At 41.4% G+C, this 11,705-nt stretch overlaps 1 long non-coding RNA gene across 1 annotated transcript; it reads left to right on the forward strand.

Moving 5' to 3' along the window:
* The first annotated feature begins 5,329 nt into the window (after positions 1-5,329).
* On the forward strand, positions 5,330-6,093 carry LOC138579567 (uncharacterized). The gene is made up of 3 exons (XR_011304076.1): positions 5,330-5,503; positions 5,602-5,700; positions 5,966-6,093. It is a non-coding gene; the product is annotated as an uncharacterized lncRNA (long non-coding RNA).
* Positions 6,094-11,705: the final 5,612 nt, after the last annotated feature.

Here is an 11,705-nt window from a genome sequence, read left to right on the forward strand (position 1 = left end):
ATAGGGGAACTTCAATGCGGGGCATTTTGTCGACAGAAGCAATATCCACAAAGTGCGCTAAACAACAAAGATCTTCCATAATCGATTCAGACAGGGGAGTGTCATCAACGGCAGAAGGGTGATGGGCTTCCTCTGCCGCTTCCTTCACCTCAAGATCCTGATTCTTGACACTCATAATTTTTGTGTGAGATTTGTTAGCAAGACTCTTATCTCTTTTCTATCTGCACAGAAATCTCAGAGGGTATCCTTGATTCCATATATGTCCACCCTCTGTATGGCAAGTGATTCAGACAGGGTTTTAAAGGATGTTCCGGCCAGAGCATTGATGGCATTGATCAGAGCAACAATCAAGAATTCACACTGCTCAATGTTTTTTGTTACATAGTGTAATCAATGATTTTGTCTTTCACGCCTTGTGTCACACTGAGCAAGGCCGAAAAAAACAGAGGGTCTAATAATATCTTATGGCCCTCATCTTCTCATTAAAAGTGTATATCGTGAGCACATCCGGATGTTTTGACAGGGCCACCAGCCCTTCAGGAGAGAGCGCCAGTAATCAAACACAGACCCAAGCTACACTGGTAAGAAGTGATTTTATGCCCCGCCTCTGGGTAGGGGTGACTCTAACTACAAGCCCCATTTTCAGACTCACAGTTCCTTGGGGAATCTCTTCTTGTCTTTCTCCAAGGCACTTGCGGGACCTTGAACTACCACAGTACCCTGTGGTCAGCATCCCCTGAATTTAGAAGGGGACAAGCTCACAAGCCGATTTACCGTAATGACTTTTTGCACACGGTAAGGTACGTCATATGTATGTTTGACATTTTTCACTACCTTTCTCTATAAATTATAGCAATAGAAGAATTTCTTAAATCAGTAATTACCTTCTGGAACACACACAGTTTCTGAACCATGATCACAGGGCACCTCTTCTATCAACCCATTGCACCGTCCTGATGAAGGCCTACCTCTAGCATGCTTCATTAGATAGCTTACCTCCTTGGTCGAAACACAGCAGTGTCGACAACCCCCTTTTCTGTACCAGTGTCCATCACCAACACTGATTATTCTGCACCGTGATTTTTTTGTGTTCACTTGTTTTCTATTCATTGATTTCCTGAGATTGTAGAAAGAAACAGGCCTTATGTCCATTGACTCCACTCAATTTGACTGGACTGTACTTTGTGTGTATCTCATACCAAGTTGCATATATCAAAGTGTCCCTGTTGGTACTATTACTCTTTGATTTACTTATGTGCATTAAAAGCATGGGTCCAATACTCTGTTGATCCATATAACAATCAAGAATAATGGCTCTTTATACATGTTTTCAACTGTGAAACTGTGTGGTTTCTGTCACCCTGAGTATTTGTCATTATATAAATGTGTACCCACCTGGGTAAATCAGGGCCTTGCCAGGTGCCCTGTTTTTGAGCTTATTTGACATTAACCCAGCATATCAATCAGAAAGGCTCTCATGTTTACTCAGTTGCAGAACCTTGAGATCTAATAATACTAATCTTTTGTCTGTTGCTGAAAGTGACTATGTTTGGGCAGGGCACATTCGCTGTGTAGCACCCAAACTCTGGAATGCCTGGCCTCTAGATCTTAGGAAGTGTAAGTCGCTGACTCTCTTTAAATGGGTATTGAACACCCATTTATTTGCTTGAGACTGGATCAGCATTTGTGAATTGTTTTGCGTTTGCATATTTCGTGATTTTCTAGACTTGGACAGCTATATTTATGTTTTCTGTGTGTATGTCTTTCTTCATGTGAGTGCCCTGATGCCTCCAGGCTTGTTTCTGTTGGTGCTAGATAAGTAATAAAATGAATGAATAAATAAATAAATAAGGTATACCATCATTTTGATTTTCTATCAGAGCTCTCATCCTTCCTGTCCCTTCCACTTCCTGCAGGACAAGGCAGGAAGGCATGGGTCACTCATTACCACAAAAGGGATTAGAACTATTACAGCAGACGTTCCTTGTGCCAGTCCTCTGTAACAGTTTCATTTTATAAGGAAGGGTTCTCCTACATCTTCTTTGCTTCATCTTTTGCACCAGGAAGAAGAGGAATACAAGTCAGAAACTCTGTTATGAGTGCAGTCCAATCCAGATTGATTCCTCTGAATCTGAAAGCAGAAGGTGTCTGAATGTGTCCAAGGCAGATGAGAGCTCTTTCCCTTTACTATTAACTGGGAATAGTGGTGGAGAACTGCTGTGGACCAAAACCTCAATTACTGGCTGCACTGAAATTATGATCCTGACTGCAGGTGAATGAAATCCCAGTAGGTGCCAGCCAAGCTCACTGAGCCGGTATTGAGGAGCAAGAAGGACTCACCTTTGCATTTAGCAACTGGAGTGGGACTTCCAAGATCCAGAAGCCAAGAAGAAGCTGCCTGTCTGTTTTCATCTCCCATGGTACCTTAGAGCAATGCTAAATGCCTTTACGCTGACAAAGGATCCATGATGTTGCTTTTGGCCCTCTAAGAAAATGTAGACTCTGGTTTGAGCAAACCAACCAACGCGCTGAACACTCGTGGGACTAACTGACTCAAGCACCGGCTTGACCTAATGGAAGCCAGAAAACTCACTGTTGTGATCCTGAGTTGCAACAGAAGCCACTGTATTGTCGCTGACTCAACTCCTACTCGAACCATTGGAAGACATTGTCTTGCCTTCTTGAGACTTCAGGAGCCTGTGCCATTGAACAAACTCAACACTGACTGAAAGTGGAATTGCATTGACTCCAACCATCTCAACATCAGCTTTGCTTTGCCTCAGTTAAAGCACCAAGAAGCACAGCCCAATGCTGTTGAGGCACCTAAGACATGAATAAAGTACTGCTGAGAGGCGCTGATCCCCCGGACCACTTTTTGTGGACTGTGGTGAATTTTGCATCACTTTTCCACCTTGTTCCTCAAGACATATCCTTTTTGAACAGTGACATTGTTGTAATATTTGCATGAACCCCCACCCCTTTTCAAGTACCAAGAGTGACATACACAATTGACTTTCCATAATACCATCAGCTATACAAGAGCTGCAGTGTCCTCTTTTTAGGGGCTGTATGGGTGAGGACAAATCGAGACAATATACACAAAACCCCCAATACAGTTTCCTTTCTTCACCAAACACCAAAAACAGTGTGCACACTGTTTTCTCCCCCATTAGGAAGAGGGGAAGGCTCAATGTATAACTTGAAAACAGATATAATTGAATTACTGTTTGTGCATGGTGACAAAAGAGAAACCAACTTTTGTTCGGTTCTCTCGGGTCACGTTTGGACACCAGTATAAGATATTGCTAGTTCACGTATGTATTTTAGATACATTGTATTTGGTTAGGTTGAATCCTGAATATATTCGTTTTTAATGATTGATGTATTAATTGCATTGTGTTTTATAAACAATAAAATATGTCTTTTTTGTAAAAATCCACGGTGGTCTACCCAAAGTAATGTGGGATAGGCATTGGTAATAGTGTCAGAGTGATCCCATAAACAAACTCAGAACGTGAAGAAAGGAAGCTGTATTGGGGGTTTTATGTATATTGTTTCCATAATACCAGACATGGTGCACAGCTTCACAGACCCTGCCAAAGCTTTTCCTGTATCTGGACGTAGAATATGCAGTATTGTTTGACAAGTCATGGGTAAGGAACTTTTTGAGCATCACTGAGCCATAAGCAGCTTCCAACTACCTCCCTTGAACCTCTTTTGATATTTCTAACATATATATCTTACACAACCTGGTATTACATTTGTAAGTGGTACTGATTAACTTCCTCTATGAGCTTGACCATATTTCATTTGCCAATTACCTCGTCTAAGTATATTTGATGTTATGCAAGTAGCTTACATTGGTGCTATTTGTCCTTCTTCCCTTTTGCTCTCATGGGTGATTTCAAGATCAGCGAAAAATGAATGGGAACTCGTAGTGCTGCTACCCCAGGCAGCTGTAAGGTGTATATATTATAATGGTGATGCTTCCTAATGCAAACTCGGATAGGTAATTTCTCTTGGTTTATCACTGAGGGTGAATAACTTGAACCCCACCTTGAAATTCATTATTTACAAAGCATACACACTACAAAATCACTTTTAAAGTGACACCGCTTTTAGTTTGAGAAGACAGGTACATCCCAAGGGAATATGTACATACTATCAGCTCTTACTAAGTGGGTTCACAGTTATGGATTTTTGTGGGACAGGCAGACAGCAGAGGAGCTGAAAATTTGAATGAGCTCTTAAGAAGAGCTATTAACTCGGGACCTGGGTTATTTATTAACACAATTGTTTTGATTTAATCACTGATTAAATTAGTTATATGCTGAGTGAGAAAGGTATTTTTTTTAATTAATATAAAGAGGTTTATACAGAAACTGAACCAGAGGGAGTTGTATTTACATAATGCAAACAAGACAACCGGATACAGTGCTGAGTTATCCAAAATGCATGTTTTCTGGGCCTCATGATGTATTGTTTGTTTGGGGCAGATGGCCCTTGCCAAAAAGCCACCTGGAGCTAGATTACAGAAAATGTGCAGCGGTGCAAGGGAGCATTTGCATGGTATTAGCACTAGGGCAACATTTGTCCTATTTCTAAAGACACTAGGACATATTAGAAACCCTTTGCCCCATGACAAGTGCAAGGCATGGTATAGGCATCAGGGCAAAAATTACCCTAGAGCGAAAGAAGATACATTTGCAGTGCATTTGTGCACCAGGGCAAACTATTCACTAGTGCGAATACTATGTAAATGTCCAATTACACCAGTGCAACGTTTCTGTACTTTGGCCTCTGGCCCTCGTTTAGGCCATGCCCATTACAATTTGCCTACACCCCCTTCCTAGAATCCAGTCAATTTAATATTCCGCTTAATGCACTGGCAAAGTTATTGGGTTTGGGTAATTAGTACATAACTAGTTTACTTGGTTATTTCTGAACTTGCTGCGTAGTTAGGTATGGTTGATGGACAGCAATTGTTTTAAGGCACTTATTCATTATTTTTTCAATTTTTTCAAAAATGTAGTCTTTCTTCTATGTCTATCTTCTTTTTAAATACATACACATTTATCTTTAGTACATAACTAGTTTACTTGGTTATTTCTGAATTTGCCGCGTAGTTAAGTATGGTTGATGGACAGCAATAGTTTTAAGGCACTTATTTATTATTTTTTTATTTTTTCAAAAATGCAGTCTTTCTTCTATGTCTATCTCCTTTTTAACTACACACACATTTATCTTTGGTGTCTTTTTTATTTTGTTTGATTTACTCACTCAGTACCTGTGTGCTTAGTTAGCATTAGCTTTGTATTTGGCAGGTTGCAGGGAGTTTTGTGCATTCTTTTAGTATTCAGTGCCGGCGGGTCACGTGACTTTATCATGTGACTACCAGGAAACAGTATAAAATGAGCCAGGAAGTGTGTTGTGGGTTGGGATCTGTTACGTGTAAATTGGAGAGGAGCCGTTGAATCTGAGGTGAAGAGGTGCGCTTCTGGAAGTAAGTTTAAGCTGTGTGGATGTGTTTATATTTATTTATGTTTGTATTGGAAAGGTGGTGTTAGTTTGTAAATGGTATATTTTGTGTTTGTTTTTTAGTTGCATTATACATATCTATAATCAGCAGGATGCTTTACATTGGATGCGGAGTACTGGAAGTCCTGAATTTGGATTGGATTGGCTATTGATTTGCCTTAGGTAAATAATATATGTTGGAAGAGTTGCACATTTTAAATTTTGGGTTTTCTTTGAGGATTTGGGCTTTTTAACTTTCTGTGTTAAGTTGATGTGTTGGCACAAAGATGAGGTGGTGGCACAAGGTTGTGGATTTTGGTGATCGTTGAGCTGCACAGATTAGTTGCCAATGAGTAATAGGTGTTTTTTGAACTAGTTGTTTAGTCATTAAGGTTTGGTGATTTAATTACGTGTAATTGGAGCTGATAGATATACTTTGGTATTCCAGAGTTCGGCAATCACATTTCACTTGTTGAGGACGGCAGGAGTATTCGCAGGGATCCTGGTTATGTGTACGTCGTGCACAGACAGATGCACAGACAGACTCTTATTTTCTTTGACAACATTCCCACTGTGAGGTACATACGAATAAGTGTTTTAGGCTTTAATGCATTTTGAGATTTACATTTGGAGCCATACCAGTTGTACCACTGTGAATATACAACCACTTGTGTATGCTATGTAGAATTGTGGTTCGATTTATGTGTACATAATTATTTAATGTATTTTCTTTATTTAATGTGTTTAGTTTTTCCAAACTTTTAATGATATGTGAGATGTCCTCTAATTGTATATATATCTATACTTGCAGATATTTTTGCTCCTGAAGAAGGGGATAGTCCCCGAAACGCGTAGAGCTTGAAGCTGCAGTTAAAAATTGGGAGCTTATTTCTTTGTCTGGTTTGATTTGTTTTTCATGCTGGCCATATTGGAAGTCAGTTGATAGCTTTTTTCTGTACTTTTATGAAGATATTTTGTTACCTATGTTCTAAATTGACAATTCTTTCTATATATAAAAGTGCAAATGTTATGAAATTTGACTGATTTATTTCAGCTTGTAAGGTGTGCAGGGGACGGGAGTGTCTTTAAGTTTAGACACTTTTTGTTTTAAAGCCACACATGCCACAGTGCCACCAAGTAGCCATTCCCGAAAGGGCATCCCAAATTCACATTGTAAGAGGATTCAATTCAACACTACAGCTAAATCAATGCCTAGTCTGGGATACTGAATGGAAACCCTTATTGATATATCTTTATGTCCAGTTCATGCGTTCTGGATGACTACCCCTATATAACACCCCTCTCTTGGAATCCCCCTGACCCCACTGAGCCAAGAAGTAGTTCTGTTTTGCAAGTTAAAAGGTTTATTTGATAATTTAAACAATAGATATATATATCACACTTTATAATAATTTAATAATTGAATATCACACTGAATCTGAGCAGTAATCAATAATGGATAGTCTGGCACTAGCACACTTGTGAATAGGAACAGAAGAATAAGGTGGTAGAGAATGCTTTATATAAGCTCAGATGGATGTAATGTTGAATGAAAATGCAATACAGAAAATACTCAATATGATTTCAACAAAACAATGTAATCACTTTTCTCTGGCAATCCCCTCCCCCTTTATGCAATGCAAGGAAATGGAAGGAAAGCACACAGTTCTCAGAAATGCAATCAAATGTAATTCAGTTCACCCCAGCAAGCTTAGACTACAGAAGTTTGAAACACAGGCCCAAAATGCTTTTATATGTGCTGGCAATGAAGTGAAAAATATGCTAAAATGCTTTTAATTCCCTCTTGAGGTTCAGGGTGAGTGGTATCAAGTTCATTTTAGTCCAGGCTCACTCTAGCAATGATTCAGGGATGGTTCTTAAGAGGCAAACGAAATTTTAGCAAGGAAAGCAAGAACTTCTGTTTTCACACGTGGAGAAATTTGCAAATGGCGGCAAATTCGCGAGTGCGTTTTTCGTGATTGCGGCAAAAGTATCGGGGGTAGGAATGCGGTTCTAGGTTCATTGAAAAGCCAAGATTCCCAGCATTCAGAGGAAAGTTACTGCAAGTCTCTAAGACAAACGGTCACGGAGATATGAGCGATATGGTAAAGGTCGTTTTTCAGATTTGAAATTTTAAAGTTCAAAAAGACAAGTGACAGCTAGCAACTAGAAAATGACAGGTGACAGCTTTACAAATGACAGGTGACAGTTAGGAGGCAGTTCTACTTAGATTAAAATAGATTGAATTATATTATTTTAACTAAAAGATTGGTTCTGCACAGTTCTGCTAGGTACTCACAATATATTTTTGAAATAGAATGGGCCTCGCCACGGATCTGGTCAGGTTTTAGACTGGACTCTGGTCTAGTCTCGGCACTTCACAGTGATCTGGGTCAGCTCTCTGGTTCTGCTAACAGTGGTCTGGGTCAGCTCTGCTCTCTCTGGGTACAGCACTGCTTCTGGATCTTTCTGCACAGCTTTCTCTGGAGATTGATGGATTTGAAGTCTGGATCTCTGGATGTGGTATGGTCCGGCAGCATGCTCCGCAGCAAATGGAATTGAATGACCCTATCTGTCCTGTCTGTCTGCTTTTATGTGTTTTGAAAATGGGTGTGTGAGCAGCATCACTAGCCAGCCCCTCTCCACTTGTCATTGGCCACTTCCTCCTCTTCCCCTTGATTGGGGGAATGAAATGAAGTGTCATCATGATGAGGCCTGTTTATGGTACAGAGAACCCACCCCTGTCAAATTACACACAATCTATATTTTGACCCAAAAGACGTATTTACACAGGTACACATTTGTTTAAAATTACATGCACCCATCACATATCACAGGAGGTATACCCTGTACAAATCTGCTCTTCTTGGGAGCTTGCATTCAGAAATGGCAACATATTTCACTTTTTGGTCAGGTTACCAATATCAGATTCTTACTCAAATTTACCCAAATGTGTGCAAGGCATGCAGGCATTAATTGATGATATATCAGACTTTTCACATGCAGACATCTCAAGTAATACCCTCTTAACTGCCAGTTTGCCCCCAGATCATGCCACCAGTTCTAAAAACCTCTTAAAATGTGGGCAGAAAAATCACAAGAATTATGGTATCATTTAAATAATTATGACAAGTCCGTACTATGAGTTATTCATCTTTTTCTAAAACCATATCCTGGCTACAGGGGTGTGGTTTCCCCCCAGCACAAGGTTGAATTTCTGGTTTTTCCAGTTCTGCCAAGCCAGCTTGCTCTCACAGGCAGTGCTCCTCCCCTTTCCTTCCAGGAGGAAGCCACTTTTACGGCCCCCATAATAAAACATTTGCCTGAGTCAGGACAGGGCTTTGTTCAATTTCCTGCAGAGCCCAGGTAATTCAATCAGAGAAGTGTCATATCCCTTTTGGTAGGAGCAGCAAAAGGCAGGTAGGCCTGGGAACACAGCTGTTGTGCAAGTCTCAATTCCTGTCGGGGGTAGCTGGTGGGCAGAATTCAGTTCCTTAAGCCAGGCCCCAGCTAATGTCACTTTTAGTTACCCCGTTTTCTGCATTCAAATAAAACTAACCATTTTTACATATGCAGCTAGAATTCTGATTCTAAGTTTAAAACTATGACATTTACACAATTGCAACCTATGTGACACTCAAAAGTAGGTTACTCATTTCTTTTAAACATTTAGGTTTTTAGTGTCTTTCAGTCCAAATTTACTTAAACTGCTGAAATCCACAGCTCAGCCAGTCTTGTATAAACCTTCAAGTCACTTCAGAATATAACTTTACATTGGATCCACCTCTCAGTAAGTCTTTCTTTGGCCTGCTTTGGGTTCATTTATTCAGTTTTACACACAAAAAAAAAGTCTGGTGTTGTTTTAAAACGCCAGCTTTCTGATAGTGGTGAGTACTGGTAATGCAACCATTTTTGGGATTTAAGAAATGAATTCCCCACAGTTCTAGGTTGCTTTTGGCAATCAGCATTGCCATTCCCAATGGTTTCAGACTACTGTGTGGGTAGTCCAATGGTGGTTTTAGGCAGTGCCATTCTGTGCCCATAACATCGGCAAAAATGAGTGGCAGCCTATTCTTCATGCATTTCCCTGTGCATTTTCTGGGAAGCTCTGGCCATCATGATGTTTTCCATGTCAGTACTGCACAGTTTTTGAGGTAGGGCTCGGATGTATGGGTAAAAACATCCCACAAGCCCCCCTCTTGCGATGGCCATTCTGTTTCACTGATGGAACTCGCAAGACCTGGGATGTTTCCTCATCTTCTTCCAATAGATGGCACAGTTCAGCATCTTTTTCTCCATCCGGTCGGATCGATCGGTTCTCCTCGCCGGTCCTGATGGGAAGATTGGGCGGTACCCCGGGCCCCTTGCGTCTCTGCTCCCGGTCTCCGGATCGTCCTCCTTGGCACGTCTCCAGGTTTTCTTTCTCCTAGGACGACAAAGGAAGAGCGGCAATACCTATTCATAGACATTTTTCCCCCACCATTGATATAGTGGGATGGCATATAAATTTATAGTCAAAACATATGAACATGCACATTTCTTTTTGCATTCAAAAACGAAAACACCCACATTGAGAAACTCAGAATTTGATAGGCGATATGTAGGATATTTTAAGTTAGAACTGAATTAATCTGAGACAGTACCCTCTAGGATTCCAGAGGATTCCTCCAGTTGTTGCAGAGTGTGCCTGGGATGGCAACACTTCAACTGGTTTATGTGGACCCACTTGTCTTCCCCCTCTGCCAAACCGCCTTTGGGGTTGCGGATCTTATAGGCCACAGGGGAGATTTTGTCTATAATCTCAAAGGGTCCCTTCCATGTAGGCAAAAATTTTCACTGTTTGGCCTGGTTACTTTGGAAATTGTATAGATAGACCCGGTCCCCCACCTGATATTCCTTCCTGGAAGTCTTCAGGTCATAGTGGGTCTTCATGCTATCAGCTGATCTTTCTAGATTCCGCTGAGCATAAGCAAAATCATGTTGAAGGTGTTTGCTTAAATTCTCCACATACTCATGAGTTGTGGAGGCATTTATCAGTGTCTGCTCTTGGGTCCTGTAGAGCAAATGCTGAGGAAGCACCATCTTGCGCCCAGTCATCAACTCAAATGGTGACATTTTGGTTGCAGATGAAGGGGTAAATCTGATGGCCATTAGGACCAGAGGTAATCGGATATCCCAACTTGGCCCTGAATCTGGCACAAACTTTTTTAATATGCTCACAATGGTTCGGTTATATCTCTCTACTGCCCCAGAAGAAGCTGGCCGGAAAGCAATATGCAACTTCCTTTTGACCCCCAGTATCTCCCACATCTTTGTCATCACTTCACTGGTGAAGTGGCTACCTCTGTCTGACTCAATCCTTTGAGGTAGACCAAAACGGGAAAAGATGTGGTTAATCATCAGGGCAGCTGCAGTTTCTGCCTTGCAATTTGGGGCTGGGAGACATTCCACCCACTTGGTAAACAAGCATGTCACAGTCAACATGTACTTATTCCCCCTAGCCGAGCGAATCACGGGGCCTACAAAGTCGATTTGTAAATCTGACCATGGCAGGGTCATCCCCCTCTTTTGGAGAGGTGCACGGCGCGTGAGGGATGATGGCTGAAATTGTGCACACACAAGACACCCCTTCAAGTATTGGTCGAGGTCCTGCCCCATGTGTGGCCAGTATGCAACCTCTCTTAAGATTTCCAATGTTGTGTGAAACCCCCTATGACCGGCGGTGGCCGCATCATGGGCGTGACTTAACATCAGGCTTCGGGATGAGGTAGGAACCACCCACTGATTGTGGCCAGCTTTGGATTTCCTTACCAGCAAACCGTCTTGGATTCGGAACATTTTTGGACATTTCATCAACACTCTTAGGTCCTCTTTCCCAATGTAATCGGTATCCGTCAGGGGAAAGTTCTCAGGGTCCTCAAGGTGCTGGTAAAATTTACCAATTATTGGATCCCCCTTCTGAGCGGTAATCAAATCAGCATTAGGGGTCTCCTTGCTCCATTGTGCAATTGAAAGGGCATTGTGAGCATTTGTCTGGGACCTAGTGATAGCAGTGACCTGGATTTCCCCAAACAGGGACTCAATCTCAATTAGATCCCCTTGGGTGGCCCCGGTTTTGGCCAGCTGATCAGCTAAGTCATTTCCAGTTTTGTCTGGTCCCTCTACTTTGGAATGACCCTTGATCTTTT

The sequence above is a fragment of the Ambystoma mexicanum genome, chromosome 3p (assembly GCF_040938575.1).
Source record: "Ambystoma mexicanum isolate Mex_15411 chromosome 3p, UKY_AmexF1_1, whole genome shotgun sequence".
In the NCBI taxonomy this organism is placed as follows: domain Eukaryota; kingdom Metazoa; phylum Chordata; class Amphibia; order Caudata; family Ambystomatidae; genus Ambystoma; species Ambystoma mexicanum.